The 21,316-nt window shown below is 44.8% G+C and overlaps 1 long non-coding RNA gene across 4 annotated transcripts in view; it reads left to right on the forward strand.

The window, feature by feature from the left end:
• The window catches only part of LOC148051038 (uncharacterized), a 143,519-nt gene that overhangs the window by 90,579 nt on the left and 31,624 nt on the right, over window positions 1–21,316 (forward strand). The gene's annotated exons all lie outside the window — the stretch shown is intronic.

The following is a 21,316-nucleotide window of genomic DNA, read 5'->3' on the forward strand; positions in this document are numbered from 1 at the left end:
GTTCTGGAGCAATTGATTTACTTAAAGCATCATGACACTTACTAATGCAATGCAGATCTCTTTTAAGGCATGTGATGTTTTCCAGAGCTGTTGAGCTGCTGTAATTTCTCAATGAAATCAGAGAGATGCAGGGACCTAGCATTAATTTCCAGCACTATATAGATGTATCTTAATACAGGGTTTAATTAATGTTCAAATTAATCACCAAGTACTTTGTTTTTTCATTAACCCATATGTATTACATTTTGATAGTCCGATAGTTCTACTTTGTTTCTTGGCAATACTGTGTATTCAGTTTTTATTGTCTGTGATAAAAGCAGCTCAGCCTCATTATTATCCCAGGATTTGGGTGACAGTAGGGAATGCATCACAGCAAAGCTAAAGCCTAGCTGAGAGCAATTTTACTATTACAGGCACAATTACCGTCCATTACAAATTCCAGGAATGAGCACAACCAAAACTTTAATAGGTGAATACGTTGCAGCAGCATAAAAAGAAAAATGGCATCCCTCCCTCAGCTCAGAAGAACAAAGAAATAAATAAAAGACTTTTGGTTGCATGCTCTGTATTAAACCCAGGCAGTCCTGAAGGCATTTGGCTCTTCAGTGGAAAGCAGCCCTGGCTCCTCCGTCTGTTGTAGTTTCACTTGATTTAGAAGACTCTTTAAGGCCCTTGTCCTGCACAGTTAGAAAGAGGCACCTGTGCAGAATGCTGTTAGGTTTGGTGAGTCTGCTTGGGATCTCTGGGACCTGTTTCCCACAGAAGTGCCCGTGTGCCAGGGTTGTGTCTGGCCCTTTGCAGCCACTCTTCTTGTCCCAGAGAAAGGACAGGCATTTGTGTGAAGACTTGGACAGTTCTAGGTCCAGAGTACAACTGAAGTTGAAAGGGATTTTCTTTTGTTGCTGTTTAAAAAGCAGCAACTGAAGCTTAACTGGAGTTGTTTGCATTTACTTTCTTTCCACGGTTCAATTATTATTGCTTTAAAGAAAGCATTTTTTTGCTAGAAGTGAAACTTGGACCAAGACCCCATTTCAGGAAAGCACTTCCCTATCCAGATAGCACTAAAGTAAAGTCCTGATTTTAAGCAACTGTCCAAATGCCAAAAAAATGCAAAAACTGCCCAAATGCAAAAAATGCAAAATGCCAAACTTTCCATCTTAAGAGAATTGTTTAGGCAAGTGGATGAAACAGGTCAGAAACAAATATGAAGCTGAAAAAAATCAATCCATTTACATTGCCTATAAGCAGAAAACAGCACAAATGCTAACTAAGGAAGAGAGCAAGTGCTGAAAGTTAAATTGATCTTTTTTTTTTCAGCAAAACTTTTTAATTTAAATAATCTCAAAGTTACAATTAGTATAAGAAGTATGGACACAATACTGTTCATGTTCCTTTATGAATATCTCCTGATATCACACTCGTGTGCATAAAGAGTACTGAGAGCGAGTTATTCAGTGAAGACTCTTGAAGTCTCTAATACCTTACTTGACAAGGGTTCTCATTTTCTTGCAACTTCAGTAATTAATCCAGCTATTGTATGGAAAGGGAAACTGTCTATACAGGTTCTAGACAACATGATTTCCATGCCTACGTTTTGTAACTTTTTAATTAATTTGTGTTCTTGAAGTAACAATATTAACATAATTTGTTGCAGAGATTTAATCACAGGACACTTTAGCTACCCAGACGTTTGTATTTGAATAACTGTGTAAGGTTACTCATTAGAGCAGGATCCCCAAATATAACAGACTGGTTTTCCTTCCCAGACGTCTGTCCTCCTGTCCTCAAGTAGCCTTTTGCGATAGTTCGACAGTGTGTTGAATTTATGGAATTATGACCATAGGAAATACAACAGCATTTCTGAAGGAATAATGGAAAAATTGCCTTCTGTGCCTGATTTTCCAGTAGGGGACCAGCAGCTCAAACATGCCATTTTTCCCTAAGGCGTTGTGGCTTGAGTGACCCTGGGCAGGGGTTGAGCATGCAGCCTGGATGGGCTCAGACAAGCAGTTGTGCCAGGGCATGGCATGGGCACCAGCACTTCATGCTTCACACAAAGCTATGGCCCATCTGGACCTTAGAAGTCAAGCCTAGCAAAGAGTTGATGGTCGAGACTCATTACCACTGCCACTGACTTAGGCACAGTTCTGGCCAAGTTACCTGTATAAAGACACAGCTCCATTTATAAAAAAGGGGTAAGTGCAGCCCAAAGTGGTTTACTGAGCTCAGCTGAAGTATGGTGATGTGCTAACATTAGAGAACATGGTGTATAACGCAATGAAAAAAACTGTGCAAATGCCTGGGGTCATTACAATAGGCTTTCCCTGAGTAAATGACACAGAGACATAAGTCATGGATTTTGATTTGTTTTTAATTTAAAGTGCACCTATTTAATGCATTTTATATGATTGCATTTGTGGGCACTCTGGCTGTTGTCAGCATTTACATCTGTAAATGTGAAAGTCCACGGCATAATTCAGTGGTGTTAATTCTTATTTCACTTCATGGGAAAAAGAAACAGAACAAGGAGTTAAGTGCCTTTTTCTTTTTTCTGTGTAAATAATCCAACCGGTTTAAATGTATATTTATTCTATGTTTGAAATAATGCAAACTATTCAGAATGCTATGAGAGCTATGAAAAACACAGGGCTTGGAAAACTGGCAGTTTTTGTGGTTTTGGGGTTTTGAGTAAAGTTTCACAACCAATCAGCCCAGAATAATGTCCGGTAAAGGCATTTCTGCTTGTTAGTCTATTTATTTATTTACTTTGGCATTGTGAGCCAAGGCAAGACACATTTGGAGGAAGGTCAGTGAAAATACTCCAGATCTGTCAAAGGGTCTGATCCTGCAAAGTGCTGAGGACCTGCTGTCGTTGGGGAGGTGCTCAGCACCCCTCAGAGGCGGTGGTACTCGCTCAGGAGCAGGCTAGAGTGCAACCTGCTTGCTGAGGCTGCGCGGGCTTTTGCGGCCTTCCTGAGGAATTTGCACAGAAAGTAAAATCAATATTGGATCCATTTGACGCTTTGCTTTGGTGGTCACTGGTTTCTGTGTGTCTCCTTCTCTGCTGGTGGCCCTGATCTCATCTGCCTCGCTGGAGATCTACCCTTTGCTTGATATTGTGTGTCTTCCAGCAGCCTTCCCACCCCAGCGCCCAGCCTGCCCCAGTGGCGACGCCTGAACTATTAACCTAGCACTGGCAGAGACCTCAAACGGAGTGGATGCAGTCTGTGGTTCCTTGTTTCCCCCTCCCCAAAATGTGCTAACGTGTCATACAATATTTTGCTCTTGGGTTTGGGTCCCCAGAATATTAGGATGACTCGAGTTCAGGAGGGGAGATCTCCCTGGGGGAATGTTTGCTCAATGGTTTGCTCAGCTCATTCTGGGAATTTCCAGCAGGAGAGGCTCCCCCTGCTCATCTGTCACCAGGGAGCTGCCCAGGGAGGGCTGGAGGATGGCTCCAAAAGGACTTAGGTGTTCCCTGGGGAGTGCAGACAGTCCTGGGGCTCAGGGTTAGTTGTCCCACTGTGCTTCACTCCCTCTTGTCCACGGCGGCGCTGAGGCCCCAGCACCGCAGAGAGCCAAACGGCTGTCCCACCAGCCGAGCCCACCGAGATCCTCCCTGCGCGGGCTGTGCTTCAGCGTGCTGCAGCAGGGGCCTTGCATGCAAGGTCCGAATCAGGGGTGCTTCACTCTGCAGCTTTTGTCCCTGCGTGTGACAGATACGTTGCAAATATCCACCACCAGGAGGTCTCTGGAGACAAATAAACAGTTTTGAAAAGTAAAGGCTGTTTCCCCATCCTGCACAGTGCCCCAGCCCCTGCACTACTGGTCAAGTCACCGCGGGCGTCCCCACAGCCGTGGGCCCAGGGAACAGTCGCACCCCAGTGAAGATCTGTCGTTTCCTTGCACCAGCCACCAGCCTTGCCAGCTGGCCTTGTGGGGCACCCATGCACCAAGGGGGACACGTGAGCATAGGGGTCTGGCCATGCAGTGGCCATGGCATGGCTGTGCCATGCCAAGGTGGCAAGCACCAGCAGCCACCCTGGGTCTGGAAGATCCCAGAGAAACTGGCAATTTTCTGAGAGTACTGCCACCTTGTGTCAGTCCACCCTGCAGTGTGGTAATGCCACGTCCTGGCATGGACCTGCAGATGTGCTGTCTACGAGAGATCAAGAGCTCGTTTCATGGCCCGAGGTAGCTGTTTGACAGTGCTGACTGTCCTCTTTAGTGGTGTTCTCATAGCTGCAAGAGCAGAGCCTGCCTGTGCAGCACTGCGCACGACACTCCCATGCGTGAGCCAAGGGCGACGGGGCGAAGCAACCGTTTCCCTTTGGATCCTGAATGTCCACAACACAGGCTGAATGTCCAGACAACAAAAGGAGCCTGGAATACTGTCAGGAGTCCCATCTAATAGCTGATTGTTTTATGCAATATGGGAAGAGAGGCCAGAGGAATTTTTTGTTGGTTTGTTTTTCTTTTTTAACCTGAAAGGTCAATTCTAGTTCTCCCCATCCTTTCCTCTGTGCCCAAACAGATTGTTCAGAGCTGCATGCTTCCATTGCACACATTCTGCACTACATTAGTTTAATGGCACTGTCACTATGAATTGCAAACTTTCTCAGCTCCCCCCTGTGCTGGTGAAACATGGCAACATAAGGAACATCTGTTCTCTTACCCTTTGCTGGAAATGGGAAACATCATATTGCATTTTTGTTATTAGCCTTATTTGGATGCCAGTGGTTTTGTTTCTAAACACATCAAGGCAGCTGAATAACCTTAATTGAGTACTACAGAAAAAGCATGGTTTCATGCAAATACAGCTGCCAGCATAATTATTAGGACAATACTGAACTTCTATTCCTGAGATCAGTTCCAGTTCCTTGGTTTTTATATTGCTCCCTTGCTGCTGAATTTCATTATAAACATCTCCACACAAACCGATCTATAGTTAGGCAGCAAACAAGTTAAGTCCTTAATTTTTGACATTAAAAAGCAAAACAAACCTAATGATTACAATGGGCATGTGAACCTTTATTTATACACAAAATTAATTACTTAATCTTCACTAGGAATACCTACCACAGGAAAATCTCTGTCTTACATGACTTCAAACAGTCCCCAAGATTTCTAGTGCAATTTCAATAAAGACAACAGATTTCTGCAGCTCCTATGGAAGACGACAGTATGTGTAAATGGAATCAATTAATAATTCCCAGATTTAATTATAATGGATTCATTGTTATTGCATGATCGTCCACAGCATGCAATGGGCAATTAAGCAAAGCACATATATGCAATTCTCTGGTCCACCCACTACATAGAATCACTTCATTATTAAGCTTGAGGGCAAGTCAAACACAAAGAATACAGCAAGGGCACAAAAAAGTGGCAGAATCTATTCCAACAGTTTTGTCGGTGTCTTTCTGTACTGCAAGATACACGCATCCTTCATGATAGGCACACTTTTAATGAGCCTTCATGAAAATATTTCACTTTTATCTCCTCTACCAGCTTACTGGAGCATTCCAGAAAACTGTTAGCCAGGTGTGGCTTGCTCAAATTTTGGTAGGTTTGCCTAGATTTGGAGACGTCTCTGGTGAAGCCTGAAAATCAGGTTTCTGGTGGGAGTGATGGGGGGCTTTTTACCCTGCAAATTTAATGAGGTCTTATTTTCTTTTAGACCCACAGCAGAATTCAAGGCTGCTTTGGATCACCCATGAAGTCTGTTTGGTCTAATTCCTAGGAGAGATGTGCTCATGGTCACAGAAAAATTGGACCTAGTGTCACATTAGTAACAGTTTCTCTTTAAGAAAGGCAGACTGTAAGACCAGCAGAGGTTTTGCAGGTCAGGATTGTGTTGTATCAGCAGAACTTTTGTGGGGAAGCTTGCACAGCACGTGCCTGCCCTGTCTGGCTCAGTCCATCGTCTTCACAACTAATAACATTTACTCCAAATTTAAAGAGGCGCAAAGGTCAGCGAGCCAAATTTAGTCTGGGGGTATCTTTACTGAAGTCAGTAGAGCTGATAAACTTGGCCTGATGTTTGCTGCTGGAAGAGTGAATACCAGAACAATTCTTCAAGTGTTTATTTTCATTTTTACAATCACAGAACAAGGCAATTTGCAGCAAAATGTTGCATGCAACTCTGCTCTCAGAGCATAAGTTACAGAGGATGCCAGACTCAGTTTTTGGTTTAATTAATACTAGAACTTTCTACCAGGTTTGTGCTCATTTCTGTCTTCCCCAGTACCTCCTCTTTGAGAAACAGACTCCCTGGATACTATAACTGGTTTGGTCATTTGAAGTAGGAAATCTGTACTGATGGTATGTACTGTAGTAGTGGTGGTATATACTTAGTTTTTGCTTCGTAAAATTCATATTCTCCTATAACTTTATCATATCCCCTGGTATTATTGCACAGGTCTCCCAATTACTGTAGTGTAATTCTCAGCTAATCAATTAAACACGTGCCTGGACCCCAATGCAGTCTTGCCTATGCCTCTAGCAATTAAAACAAAGGCAAAACTGCCTGTGAATTTTTTGATGAGTTGACATTAACTAGGATAAAAGTTGTGCATGCAACTGAAAAGAGCCAAAGACTGTGAAAATGAAGAATGAGCACCATCCTGTCAAGGGAAGATTGGTATGGCAGAGTTTGTTTAGTGCTTTGCTTGACCTATTTTATTCTGTTTTAACAAATCTGCATTAGTAATTTTGCGGTGGTTTGTAGTTTCAGTACAGTGTGTGCTATGCTATATTTGTGGTTTGTTATTAGTAAACAGTCCTGAATGCACTATTCGCAGAGCCTGAGCCGAGTGTTCGTTTTCCATGCAGTTCAGCATGGTATGTTCCCCATCGTCATATTTGGAGCTCTGATGAAGAGAACACAGACCCAAGTCCTCTTGGGGTTAAAGTCTGAGGCCATCTGTTTTATGAATCAGAGAGGGAAACTTTAATGCAAGCAAAGCACCCCAGTGTCCTGAGACACCAAATTGTTGGAGAATCCCCATTTTTTAAGTCTTTCCAAGCAGATTCATGTCTTGGGGATGGATCTGAGAGCCTTCCTTTCCTCTGACCAAGCCAGTTCCCGGGAGTTCGCCTGGGCTGTGACTCATGTGCTTCCAGGCCAGCATCACCACTTGCTGTACGTGACACCCGGGGCACCCCTGACTTCCCCAAGCCAAGCAGGGGTGATGGGAGTCTCACGGAGCAGCTTCCCCGCACTGTGACAGGGCAGTACGCCGGTGCCACGCAGCTCCCTTCCCCTTTGCAGCCTGGAGCAGGAGTGCCAGGCTGAGACACTGAGTGCCCCGACAAGAGTAGCTGGCACAGCCAGCACAAGTTGCTCCATCGCAGAGGGGGGAGAGAACAGGAAACAAGCGGTGACTCGCAGTCTGCACTCTCCCCACTTTGCTTTTGAGGCAGCAGAGCCATGCACAGCCCCTCACTTGGGGCAGGCTGCTCAGGCATAGGCTAGTCCTCGGTGAAATTCATTGCATCTGGTGCTATTCATTTCCTTTCAGTTTTTATCTAGTCTTTCTGGGCTTCCTGTTAGCACCTAACGCCAGTCGGGACAGCACAGAGCCTGCTGCCTGCTGCGAGTTTGCTGTGCAGAAACCACTAGGAGCTAGTGGTTACAGCAAGGGGCTGTGATTCAGCTAGCATGAGTTTTGGTGCATCCTCCCTGTGCTTTTCCATGTTCTTGCTCTCCCAGGAGGTGCAGTGCCAGAGATGAAGAAGAGCTGGGGCACTGAGGGACCTTAATGAAGTCTATGAAACGGATCCTGTGTTTTTGCTGGGAAGGGCTATGGGAAGCAAGGAGCAAAGACAAAAAAGTCATCTGTAAAATGTGTATTCTAGTTTTTCTCATTTGTCTCCCCCTTTGATTATCTTCTACTCATGCTGATATAACCATTGACTTGAATATTTTCAGCTTTTCTCAGGCCTGTGAACCTTTGTTTTTATAGGGTAACTTGTTTGCCAGGCAGGTTTTCCTCAAACTCTCCCGGTGCCAGTAATTAAGGGATTATCGTAATTACCTCACTGGTGCAGATATTGAGTATTAGTGCTTAGGCTGAATGTGCCCACTTTGATTTCTCTACAGTGACGCTAGGTAGGCTGTGGCTGAACTCTGCTCTAAATGAGTACAGTGTCATTAATGACAGCACTCTTACAATGGGCACTTTTGTGCTTAAGAAGCTTTCTATACCTTAATCCAACCTGATGCAAGCTACACATACAAATGTATTACAGGTACAATTTACTTCATGGCATTAACAAAACATAAAAAGAGATTCAGACTGCACTGTGAAGTGTTTAATGAGCTGTGGGTCAGGTCCTTGGAGCTGGCCAAACTCCACTGGCTGCAAGTCAGGGCGTAATGCTTTCCTTTCCCTGTCCTGTGCCTGGCACTAGCCTGAATGCTCTGCTCCTCCCAGGCTTGAGAGTTCTTCTCATTTACGCAGGCCTTCAGGGGTCACAAGGAGTTGAAAATATTGTAGACTCTTTGTGGATGCCTTTTCTCCATGCAGCTGCAGCAGGGATGGCGTGGCATGCTGCTGACTGCCACCGCGTTGTGGTCCAGGTGCAGTGGAGGCCACAGCCAAAGCACACGCATCTGCTACCCCGAGTGGACACAACAGCAAACATGCTCCTGTGACTCCTGAGCAGAGGCCTCACCTCAGACCGAGTGCTGGGAGGGAGCAAAGCAGCTCTGCTGCAACTGCTGCTTTTGTGGTTCAGCGTATCCAGCATGCCTGCCTTTCCAGGCCTGTTCTCAGGGACTGCTGTGCCTTCCCACATCTGGCTCTTTCATGTTTGGCCTGAAATGGCCTTTCTCCTAATGGCAGCTTTTCTATTGCATGCAGGATCCTGAGGTGATGATAATGTTATGTTTCCCTGCAAGCTGTGTATGAGAAGCCGTGTCTTATTTTGCATTTCATCTGCTATAATTAAACTGGTGATGAAACCATTCAGGACCTGAATACCCTTCCACTGTGGTCAATACAAAGCTCTGACATTCATGGGAATGAAGTCTGATCCTCAAGTTCCCTCGCAGATCATTATTCTTCATTCTGCGCTTTGCCCTGCTCCCTTTCTAAACCAGCTATAAAAGCATTTGTGCTGTAAGACAAACTGTGCCTTGTCTGCACCGGGAGGGAGCCCATGCTCTAAGTGCGTGCTCCTCATTCACAGATGACCAGCCCAAAGCAATAACGATGTCCATAGAGGAATAATCTCTACCATTTCTACAGCCTTTAATTTTTGTTTGTCTTTCTGCCATAGAGGCTGTATGTTATGTATGCCATCTCCGCTTGCTTCCTGTTCCCGGCCAGCTGTGGATTGATGATAGCATCTTCAAGTTGTTGGACTTCCTCTTCTTGTCTTTAATCTCTTTTGGTTTCAAAATGGCTCCCCACATTTACAGTTACCAACCACAGCAGGCAGATAGCAGCAGCTGGTAGCCAAGCAGGCAACACTGAGTACATTTTAGAAACAAAGAGAGATCTGTTCTTTAGGTTATATAAGAGGATTTAGTGCTAAGATTTAGTGAAACTCAGAGTAATTTCTGAAATGTTTGGCAGTTAATATCTTAAATGTGCTAATTCTTGACATTTTCAAATTCACATTGGTTACAGTTTGACTCGACTGGACCTATAGTAACAATGGTAGCCAGTAACACATTTATGCTGCATAGTGTATAAATTCAAAATGTAGCAACTTAAAGAGACTTTTATACTGCATGAACTTACTTGACTTGCTTGCAATAGACTCCTTCCTATCAGGCCATGCATTCCTTGCCCTGAATCTATAGGCTGCAGATCAGAAAAGCAACACATTTTCTTTAGTTCACACCTGTGCTCAAAGCCAGTCTAAACCAAGCCTAATGCAACCATCCAGTTCTTCAGAAACAAAGCCACAGGTGATTTTGCTTCCTCTTCCTTTCCTTCTTCATTAAAATCTGGTTTCACAGGGCACAGAGCCTGACTGAGCTGCAGAGCAGATGTTTTGAAGAAAGTCCTGGCCAGAAGCCACTTTGTGTCTGTTTCTGGTTGGTTTTACTTTAAGATAGAGAGGGAAATGCACCTTATTATATATATAGGTGTTTCTTCCAGAATGTAGAAAAAGTAAGAACAAGCCAGGAAATGCAGAATTTCTTCAGTCAGGTGCTACAGACCTCCCCAGCTGGGAGTACAGCCAGTGTACAACTTGCATAAGTGGAGCATCCACATGTGTCAAGATCATGGAGATAAGAGCAATCGATCAGTTTGCTGTTAGTATGCACTATTAATTACAAGCTCTTTCATGAACTGATTCTTATGTTACAGTCATGCGATTCTGCTAATGCAGTTATAATTCTATGTTGTTAGCATCAGAGTCTAAACCTGGAGTGGCGGTAGCAATTTTTTGCTTCTGAGATTTCTTCAACCATTACCTATCAGTGTGCCTTCAAGACACTGCAAGTTCTCACTTTCCTCACTCCAGTCACAACTCCAAATTGCAAGCTGTTTTACTTAAGTGTTTTATTGTAAGACTTTTATTTAAGGCTGTTATTATCTGCTCAATGTTTCATTGGGAGGGAAGCTGTGTTTATCGTTTGGGAATCGTGGCCACAACCAGGAGATCTATATTCAGTTTATGATGTTTCCCCAGACGCTTTACCTTAGGCCTCAACCCTGCAGGGTCTGAGTGCCTTGGGCTAAAGCCAGTTGGAGGTTGGTATGATCAGTATCATGGACTGGTGGAGGATAGCAGAGGATTTATCTTCTCTAATCTCTTATCTCCTCTTATCTCTTGCTTCATTTATAAAACGGGGACTGTCTCGTAAAAGTTCCTTTATCAGCTTGGCTTTAGGGTTGTTTGAGTAGCTTTGGTCCCAACCATCTTCTGTTGAAACCCTCATACCTTCTGGGCTTAATCCAAAATCCAATCAGGACAAATCAGGCCGAACTCTCTCGGGCTTCGGGGATAGGCTCGGAAAGATTATGCTGTGCAAGTCTGATGGCCAAAATGTCCTCAGATTGCGCCAGAGCTAACCAGCAGCTGTAGCTGGACCTCCTGCTCCAGTGTGCTTGCAGCATAGCCAGGCTCCCAGGCCGAGGATATGAGATTCATCCTGTGCAACTCTCACCTATGTCCTCTTTTTTGACTCAAAGAGCCAGGATGCAGATTTTACATCCTACACCACATTTTGCATCAGTAGGTGCCTCTTGTCTGATGCTGTCTTCTGCCAAAATAGCTCCTGCACCCATTTCAGCTGGTTTTGAAAAGCAGCCCACCCAGCAGGGAGGACTCTGAGCCAAGCCAGTGTGCGTGGTGACCCCACACCACTCACCTGAAGCAAGGTCAGCCACTCCAGTGCAGTGCACCACAATGGCACCCACCTCCCCAGCAGGCTGCCGAGTGGCCTTTACCGCAGTGGCCTCCGTCCTTAGACATTTTGTAGAGTCTGCGCATCAGGACAGCAATCCAGGAGGTGAGAGGCCAGTGCCTGAGCTGCTGTGCCCTGCAGTAGCAGCAAAGAGATCGATGCAGTATTGTTAGAACAGGTATCGCAGCCACTATCTCATCTGTCTAGCCTTTAGTAAACACCCTGTGTGTTACACAGTCGTTTCATCTCCTGGTTTTACAGAATCCCCTGACTGTCCAGGAAGCACCACAGCTGCCAGTCAGGAGTGGCCAGCAGCTGCCTTTGAGTACATCTGGATTTTGTTTTTCAGAGGGTTACTTCCCCGACTCACCCCCAAACTCAGGACAGGGAGACGCCAACCAAAGGGGAAGGAGACAGTGGACAGAGAGCTCAGCCTTGTCTCATTGGGCTGATACATGCACCTCTGCCCCCACCTGATCTCTGTGACCTGCTGATGCAGAAATCAAATTGTCATTGGCAACAACCCATGTTGGCCTGAAAGCCACAGATTAGCTTCTGAGAAAGCCTGACGTAACTTTTCGCTCTCATTACCAAGTCTAGAGGGAAGACACCCCCCATACGCCTCCCTCCCCTTGGTTCAAGGATTTCAGTTTCCATGTAGTAGGAGGTGGTGGTGGACATGATACACGTGCTTGAATGGACACGTTTAGATGTGAGCCAGGGAAGAGCTGGTCTCCTCTCCAGGATGCCTCATCCTTATTTCCCCGTTGAGATTGTGCATATGCACAGCACTGACTTTTCAGAGATGCTGAACCAATGGGAGCTGTAAAACCTCAGCTTGCATTTCAGCCCACATGTACTTTGGTTGCCACTGAATATTGCATCAGAAAAATATTTCATGGCAGGGAAAGAAAGAATACCCCTTCTCTGATACAAGCAATGTATTCCCAAGAGGTCAAATCTGCTACCTTTGCTTAAGCTAAACAGTGTTGTGTTATGTTATGTTATGTTATGTTATGTTATGTTATGTTATGTTATGTTATATGTTATGTTATATGTTATATGTTATATGTTATATGTTATATGTTATATGTTATATGTTATATGTTATGTTATGTTATATGTTATGTTATATGTTATGTTATATGTTATGTTATGTTATGTTATGTTATGTTATGTTATGTTATGTTATGTTATGTTATGTTATGTTATGTTATGTTATCAAAGGCTGAATACTGATTTTTGCCAAACTGGTTTAAGTCCAGCCTTCCTCTACTCACTTCAGGGAAGCCAATCTGGATTTATCGCATTGATTGAAAGTTTCAAAGCAATCATGGCTTCACACTTCCAAAGCCATAACATTTAATCTCATCAATATGACCTGAACACGCAAGCAATGTAGGAACACTAACAAATGGGGAAAGTCTGCCCTGAAAGCCCAGCAAGACCTGCCCTTATCAGCCCAGGATGTATAAATCACTTTCTTTTCCAGCTCATTTAACCTTGGCCAGTGACTTTATGCCTCAGTTTGCTTTGTTTCCAAAAATGTGTCCAGTTCCTCTCTTGATGCATGGCTAAGGCTCTCTTCTATTGCTGACTCTGTTAACTGGGTAGTATCCCAGCCCCTCCTAATTGTGTAATTCTGCCTCAGTTTAAATATATTATTCCCCTTTTCCTTTCAAATGACTTATCTCAGAAACGGCACTGGCACCATGATGTCCCTTTAGCTTTCTGGTTTCTGTGTGCCTTTCCTAGAGGAGCTCTAACTTTTTACTAATTTATATCTCCCTTACACTCCCCACCATCGCATGTGCAACTGCTGTTAGAGTCCACAAGACACAGAGGAAGAGGGGAGACCCAGTTGGTCTTTAACGTGAAAAACTCGGAGCTCAGTTCAGTGAGTGGTGCCAACACTGAGAAAAACTGCAGAGATGCCTATGGCTCAGCCTCATGGGTTGGTGTGTGCTGTGGGTGCGGGGCACCCGTGGGCTCCTGCAGCTCATACCCCTGCTGTGGTTAAGGTTTGGGATTGAAATGTGGCAGAGGCTCTGCCACTGCTGTCACGTTTGTTCTTTGGTGGCAGCTGAGAGCTCCGAGCTGAAGCTCAGAAGTGTCCAAAGTACATTTGATGGAAACAGCAGGAGGGTGAGCAACTGGAGAAAAGGGTCTGTGACCAAAGGGACTTCTGAGACAGGCTGCTGGCATTGACACTGTAACGACAGCTCGTCTGAGCTAGGCTGGTCTAGGGGTGTGAATGTCTCAGTATAAAACTCTTGAAGGGACTAATTACCATTAAACCAGCCAGATTGCTGAAAACTGAATCCATGCGCTGTGTATAGTGATGTTACCTCCGTAAGGAGATAACCTATGTCATGCTGAGTCTCAGGTCTGCTGTGAGTGGGACACAATGCTGCTGTATAGTCTCTGCATGTACGTGGGGGGAAGGGCAGAGCAACGCATTCCTCCTGGTGTTTATTCTTACATAGGAAGTGTGAGAAGATGCTATGATTAGTACTAATGTGTTTTAAATGTAGCCCAGTGTACCTTAGGTGATCAGCACACATATTCCAGCACAGTGGGCTGTACGGAGTAGATGGCATCATGTAGAGTGCAATTATGCAGATGTGTAGTGTTTCCATAATGTATTGCAGTTCTAGAAGACATTGTATAAATCTCTGGGTTTGCTACAAAAATGTCCATTTTTGCTGTCACTGCCAGCTTGCCAGACTGTTTTGTCATCTGCTCAAAGCTTGTTAGGTCTTTGGAGTGCTGTGCAGGAAAATCTCTCAGTGAGATGTGTGTTGTGAATTACAGCCCTGACAACTATCAGAGGGTGCATGCTGAGGTGTAGCATTAATATTTATTTGGGAACAGATGTCTTGGCTATTAGCCAGGGCACAACCTTGTTGTGTTAAATGTTGGGGCAAAAAAAAAGTGGTACCTTCCCCTAAGAACTCACAGTCTCTATATAGCAACTATTACAAATATTGAGTATCATTTTAAACACATGAATGATTTAAAGGAATAGGTAGAAGAAAAGTGTGGGTGGAGGGTAATGCTGTAATAACATTTTTCCCCTGAACTGAGTGAACCATTTCCAAACAATGGCTGATTTACATATTTACATTACCTGGGTTTTAAGTATCCTTTTTTATTCTAACTTTTTACACAGATAAACCTTAGCTATAAAATAATTTTATTTTGCTTATACACTGATAAAGATGTTAAGTAAGAATACTTAAAACATTTCCCTGCTCTGTAGAGACATGGGTATGTAACAACACCATATTTAAAAATATTCTTTCCTCTTCCTGGCAAGATTTCTAATTCCAGTGGAGCATGGCTGCATCTCCTCCTGCTTTGATAATGTGATGTATGCGTGCGCCTGCTGTTAGTTACAGGACAATGACTTCACACCAGACACAAATGGGCAACAACTGGCAAAGCCAAAATAAGACTGTTTATGCTGACAATAGCCTTCCTCTGTGCTTTGTGTGCTCCTTCTAGTGGAGGAGCTAATTCCAGCTTTGGACCAGTTTGCAGCTCATCATCTACTCGGGATGGCTTTGAAGTCATGGTGTGCTGCAGGGTTAGAATACATACGGATTCTTCCAGTCCCATTTACAGAGGTGAGCAATAGCTGGCTTGGCAGAGGTTTGACACTCCAGAAGTGCTGTGATGGCTCCTGTGCCTGGTCCTGGTGATGAGCATCCGAGGGTTAAGCTACACACTTTTCTACATCCTCGCTTTTCTTTGTGTGTGCAGCCAGACAAAGCTTGCCTCACTATTTGCTTTTCTAAATTAAGATATCTTCTGGCAGGGCACCACTCAAGAGCCCACAAGAACACCACTTGAAATGACACACGCTTACTGGCTGTGAGAAGCCAGAGACAGATGGGCATTAAACCATGCTCCCTGCAGATATATAGATATGGTCTCTACACCTTAGTATCAGCACAGGGGAATGTGGAAGTGCTTACAAGAACCCTGCCCAGAGCGTACCATTTCTATGAGCAATGGACTTTAACCTTCAGAATTAGAGGCCAGACAAGAAATTAACTCTTTATAATGCTTATCTGTGGAGCGTGACTTGGGGAGGAGTGGCTGGAGAGCTGCCTGGCAGAAAAGGACCTGGGGGTGTTGGCTGACAGCCACCTGAACGTGAGCCAGCAGTGTGCTCAGGTGGCCAAGAGGGCCAATGGCATCCTGGCTTGTATCAGGAATAGTGTGGCCAGCAGGACCAGGGAGGTGATAGTGCCCCTGTGCTCGGCACAGTTTTGGGCCCCTCACTACAAGAAGGACATCGAGGTGCTGGAGCGTGTCCAAAGAAGGGCAACAAAGTTGGTGAAGGGTCTAGAGCACAAGTCCTACAAGGAGTGGCTGAGGGAGCTGGGGTTGTTTAGTGTGGAGGAGGCTGAGGGGAGACCTTATTGCTCTCTACAACTACCTGAAAGGAGGTTGTAGCGAGGTGGGGGTCAGTCTCTTCTCCCAAGTAAGAAGTGATAGGACAAGGGGAAACGTTCTCAAGCTGCACCAGGGGAAGTTTAGATTGGATATTAGGAAAAACTTCTTCACCGAAAGGGTAGTCAGGCACTGGAACAGGGTGCCCAGGGAAGTGGTTGAGTCTCCATCCCTGGAGGTATTTAAAAGATGGCTAGACGTGGTGCTTGAGAACATGGTTTAGTGGTGGACTTGGCAGTGATAGGTTAATGGTTGGACTCGGTGATCTTAAGGGTCTTTTCCAACCTTAATGATTCTATGCGGATGGGGAAAAAATTTGCCCAGAGCCCATAAGGCTCAATCCTTCACTCTGATTACTAGTGAAGAGAGAGTGAGAAATATCATATGACCTTCCCTGACCTCCTCCCTTTCCATCAGGAATGAGGGGTGAGAGGAATAATAGCCTTCCTTTGACTCATCAGGTTAGTTTGTCTTCCCCAGAAGAAGGAAAGTGCCATTTTGAAGCTTATAGCCCTAGTAAGGAAGCTCTGGTAGTTTTTTCCCCAAGCAGAGCAGCAGTGTGCTCTGTGTGTCAACGTTGATGACAATCCAACAGAAAGCATAGAGAGCAAAGGCTTGACTCATAGCCATGGGTGCAAGAACTGTTCTTTGAACCCACTGCACTCATGGGAACAGCTTTCTTGGAGAGGTGATTCATCACTGGGGAAGTCCAGGATGAAGTATGGACACTGCTTTCCCAAAAGGGACAGCTGTGATCTCTTACATGGACTCCTCCCCTGACTGTCATAGCACTGAAAATTACTTGCTGCTTCTGGGAATGAGCCACATGGTGCAGATCTTGGGGACTTGTCTCCTCACTGTCAGTTCTGAATTACTAAGACTGAGCTGCTACATATAGAGTCCCCCCAGAATGAGGTCTTTGCCAATAAGGGCTTGCAGACAGTTTAATGGGGCTTTCTCAGGAGCCAGAAAAGATTGCATGGGGATTTCCAGAAGGACCTGAGGCTTTTGTCTTTTTCACACTTTGCAGAAATCTGATGTACATTTAATCCACCTATTTCAGGAGTGTCGCACACTCCATGGTCTAACCTTGTTTATGCAAGGTGACAGCACCAGAAAATCAGTCCATCACTTCTCATCAACGGTTCTGCCACAAATAAGCCAAAAAAATTTGGGGAAATTCTGATAATCCACAGAGATTTTGGGGGAAGCACAGGCAAACCTTGGAGAGGGGCACCAGCCCTGGACAGAGAACTGCAAAAATGAAGGGTCAGAAAGAAACGGTGAGGGTGAGGAAACATGGGACAATATGTGTATCCTGGGACCAAAATGTTTTGAGAGTTTGTAGCATGGAAGCGTCAACTTCCAAGTGATGGACAGTCCCAGTAGGTGACTTTGAGCTTTAGGCATCTTCTTCATCAGTTGTGGTGAAGTTTGAAGGATGGGAAAGAAAGGAGGAGCATGTAAGACTAAGGGTGGAAAATTCAGATGAATGGTATGGATGGGCACACATCCAGCATGAAGAGGGTGAAGAATATCTGGAGGGCAAATAAATAAGAGATCAGAAAGAATAAGTCTTGAGAGAGCACAAGGGTTAGGGGAAGCACAAGGACTGTTGAAGGATGCAACCCAGGACAGCTTACAGGGCTCTAAGTACATCAAAACATACTCGGCTCCAGAAATTTCTAATCTGGAGATGGCTGGCGGCTGGGAGAGCACTCAGGGGAAATATTGTATGTGCTTACCCTGTGCTCATACTTTTCCCCAGGCATTTTGCTTTTGCCCACTGTTGGAGACAGGAGCTAGATGGACCTTTGGCCTGGCCCAGTGTGGCTGCTCTTATGTTCTTGTGCTCTCGTGTTGTGAAAGAGTTGGAGTCCTTGTGGTAAGTCTTGCGTTCTTTAGCACAAGCTGCAGGACAAACTGCGCTTATCACAGCGCCATTGCTGAGTCAGGCACAGAAGGGATCTTGCTGACATTCCTCATTGCTTTGCACACGACATGCTGAACATATTGTGAGGAGAAGACTGTGTTTCCCAAAAACAACTGGGCTCTTCACCAAGATGACTCTTACATAGGTACAGCAAATTGCTGCTAGTGTTCCTGTCTCCTGCAGCTGGGCTGCTCCAGCTCCAGGCTACGGAAGGGTGGCAGTAGCAGCTTTCTGTCTAACAGCTTTTGTTGCTGTTTTGGTTTAGTGGCCAGGCTGTTGGGTTGCTGGGGCTGCCTGGGGAGCCTCTCCTGGGGCATTCCCCTCATCTCTGGCCCACTGTGGCCCAGTAGCCTCCATGCTTTGGGCTGTCGCCCACAATGTGCTTGTGAGGCTGCTTTTGTTCCCTCAGAGGATGGAGGGGTTGGTGGATCCTGTAGTTCCTCTCTCTTTGCTAGCATCTTGGCGGCTGGTGACAGGAGAGCTTTCTGAGCCTCCTGTCTGGACCTTTTGGCTGCCTCACACCTCCCCCCCTTCTTTGGCTTGGTATTCCCAACTCTCTTGAGGTTGTAATTATCTCCCATGAGTAGTGCTATCCTGTTTTCTCTAGCAGGGCTGGCATTACCAGGAGGGGTCTCCATTTTTCCAAGAATACTGTGGCGCTTTTTAAAAATAAGTATTTCCCAAGGAAGTGAAGGTACAGTTAGAATCTCCCGATAGCTACACTCACCACCTTTTTCCTTTCTGCTTTTCCTTGTTTATTCATTCCCATGGTGAGAATGACAATATTTCTATCTATTAACAGGTAGGAAGAAGGGGAATCTGCTTCCAGAGTAAATGGGAGGACAAGGAGGGTCAGAGCAATGTTTATACACATATACAGTAATTTCTTGCTTGGTGTATGCATACATATGCACGTGAAGTATGTATATAAACAGTACATTTTTTCTAAGGTCAATGTTTTTCTCTGCAAAGCCCAGACCGCACTTAGGGGAGAAACAAGCCTTGCCAATAACTGGATTCAATTTATAAGAAACTAGGTGGAAATAATGATGAGGAAATGAGAAAAATAAGCTTTTGATGAAATAATTAATGACTAGTTGTGACACAATCTCACAGCAGCAATCCAAGGCTCAGGGAGATCAGAGGAGCCCATCCACTGCCAGACAATGCTTACCATGCAAAGCCAAGTAGCCTCCTGTTTGCAATTTAAAATCATAACCATATACATGAACTGCTGTTGGTGGCGGCTTGTTTGTTTTAAGTTCTCTCCTAACAAAGTAACAGCACTCCCTTTGCATTGCATCTGAAGGAGGAATGGACCAGCGGGTTCCAAGCAGTTATGTAGCGTGTAAGACAGGTCCAGCTCTAAAGCAGCTAAAGCCAGGAAATGAACGTTTCAACATGTGTGAATTATTCTACTGCCACCAAACTGAACAGAGATCTACTGCTCACAGATCTGGTTGAAAAGACTGAAACCGGTGATTCTTAGCTGGGGATGTCTGGGGAAGGGAGGGACTTCTGAAGAGTCTGAAAAAGGTGCAAAGGAAAAGCAAACCTTTTGTCAGCAGGCTTGCATTTGCTGTCACCAAGTCCACACCACCATTGGAAATATTTTTATGAACCCACAAGTGGACAAAGTTAAAAAACACTTGGCCCAAAATATTTTTTGCAGAAGGCTCAGTTCTGCCCTCAGAGCTGACATTCCTTATGTCCACCATGCCGAGCTGCAGGTGAGCCTGTGGCAGTGGGTTGGTTCAGCTCAGGAGTCACTTCTGAAGGAACTCTCCCTGTTGTCCCCACTCACCCAATTCTGCTCGCACTGCAGTGTGGTCTCAGCTGTGCAAACTGGATTGCTCTTCCTGAAAGCAAATGAGCAGAGGCACTCCAGGAGTGCACCAAACGGACTCTGACTGCTAGTGGGGGTGTTCAGTCCACATAGCCAGGCTCCAGCTAGTCTGAAACCCCTGAAATTGCTATGATACAGACACAAGGATGGCCACACCGTGTATTTCACAGCACAATCTGCTTCTTTGCAAGGCATTACCTGTCAGTGCCAGCAGAGCCACTGCCACCATCCTTCGTTCTGCTCCTGAGTCAAAGGCAGACTGATTGCGGAGGTGCAGAGCCACCGTCTCCCTACTTGGCTCTGAGGTTAGCTCCTTTCACTGGGCTGCTCTGCACATCCACAGTCCCAAGCAGATTAGTGGGGGAAGGCATGATGTGAGACAGTCCACTCCTAATCACTTCCAGAGGTCCTGTTTCCAGCTTGGTCAAGGCACTGCTGAGTCATTTTCATGCAGAATGGGTTATGGCTGTGTTTAAAACCTCTTTATTACCCTTCAGTAATCCAGAACTCAATCTTGCGTTTTTAATGTTGCTCTTCTAAAGGGCAGATTTATATGTAAAACACTTTACACTTTGGTTTCCTCCTAAATAATAACTAACGTTGTTCTTCTGAGTGCTTTATGACATTAGCTAACTAGTCCTGACAACACCCTGGTTTTCCATATGCACAGCAGAAAGCTTGGATGAGCTTCTTAAGTCTGGTGTTTTCAATTCTCATGATTTTATTGTGAGTCTGGGGTGGGCTTTTTCTTCAAGTCTCAGCTCCTGGAAGCACACGATCACATGACTCTCTCACTTTTAATTTTTTTTTAACAATAAATTTCTAATTCTTCCAGTTGCAGGGAAAAGCCTGAAAATGTGACCCAAATGCACTGCAAGGCTCAGAAACCAGATGCCAAACAACAAGAAGCCAAACCGTGTTGCCATTTTTAAACCTCTGAAGTTTTAAGGCAATCTAAGCATGCTCTGGGTCTTCACCCATGTTTTCTGAGTGTGGAAGGGCTTGGCAGTAAATAAAGCCTCACATTACAAAGAGGCAAAGGCAAATAAAGTCTTCAGGGATGCTAATATTGTCCATCTCCCCTCTCTTTCTTGCTTGTTTCTGATTCTCGTCCTGCATGTGCTTTGCTTTCCACATTGTGAGTAGTCACGTTCCTCACAGTGGTAAAGAAAAGCACACAAATAAATCTTTGCTGGAACAGAGCAAATTTTAAATCAAATCAAAATTTTACAAACAAATAAGATCAAGGTTTTAAACTCTTCCATCTGTTACTGTGTGCTTGTAGAGTGCAATGTGCAGCAGGCCAGGGCACACAGTTCGTGACTCTCGAGGCTACTGTAACACAACAACCATTACTGCTGCTGATGCTGCTACTACTACTACTAATAAAATAGAATTGTTAATTGTTAAGTAGAATTTGTAATTGTGATCATCTGCTTAGAAAGGTGCAAGAAAGCAGTAGGCTTTTCTTGCACTGTGGTACTGCAAACCAGCTATTTCCACATTGTAAAAGGAGCTGGACAACAAAAAGTGATCAACATATTGATTTTGTGTCACAGATTTTGTGTTTCTTCTACTTCCTTATTGGTTTTATACTGACCCATTTAATTTCTCCCATTATTTCCTGCTGACAGGGTCACAGATCGGACACCATAGCTGGCTGACCACGGGACAGCAATTTAGATTTGTCTCACTAGGTTTTTAG

Source organism: Nipponia nippon, unplaced genomic scaffold (assembly GCF_047370975.1).
Source record: "Nipponia nippon isolate SJK-2023a ecotype South Korea unplaced genomic scaffold, ASM4737097v1 scaffold_7, whole genome shotgun sequence".
Taxonomy (NCBI): Eukaryota; Metazoa; Chordata; class Aves; order Pelecaniformes; family Threskiornithidae; genus Nipponia; species Nipponia nippon.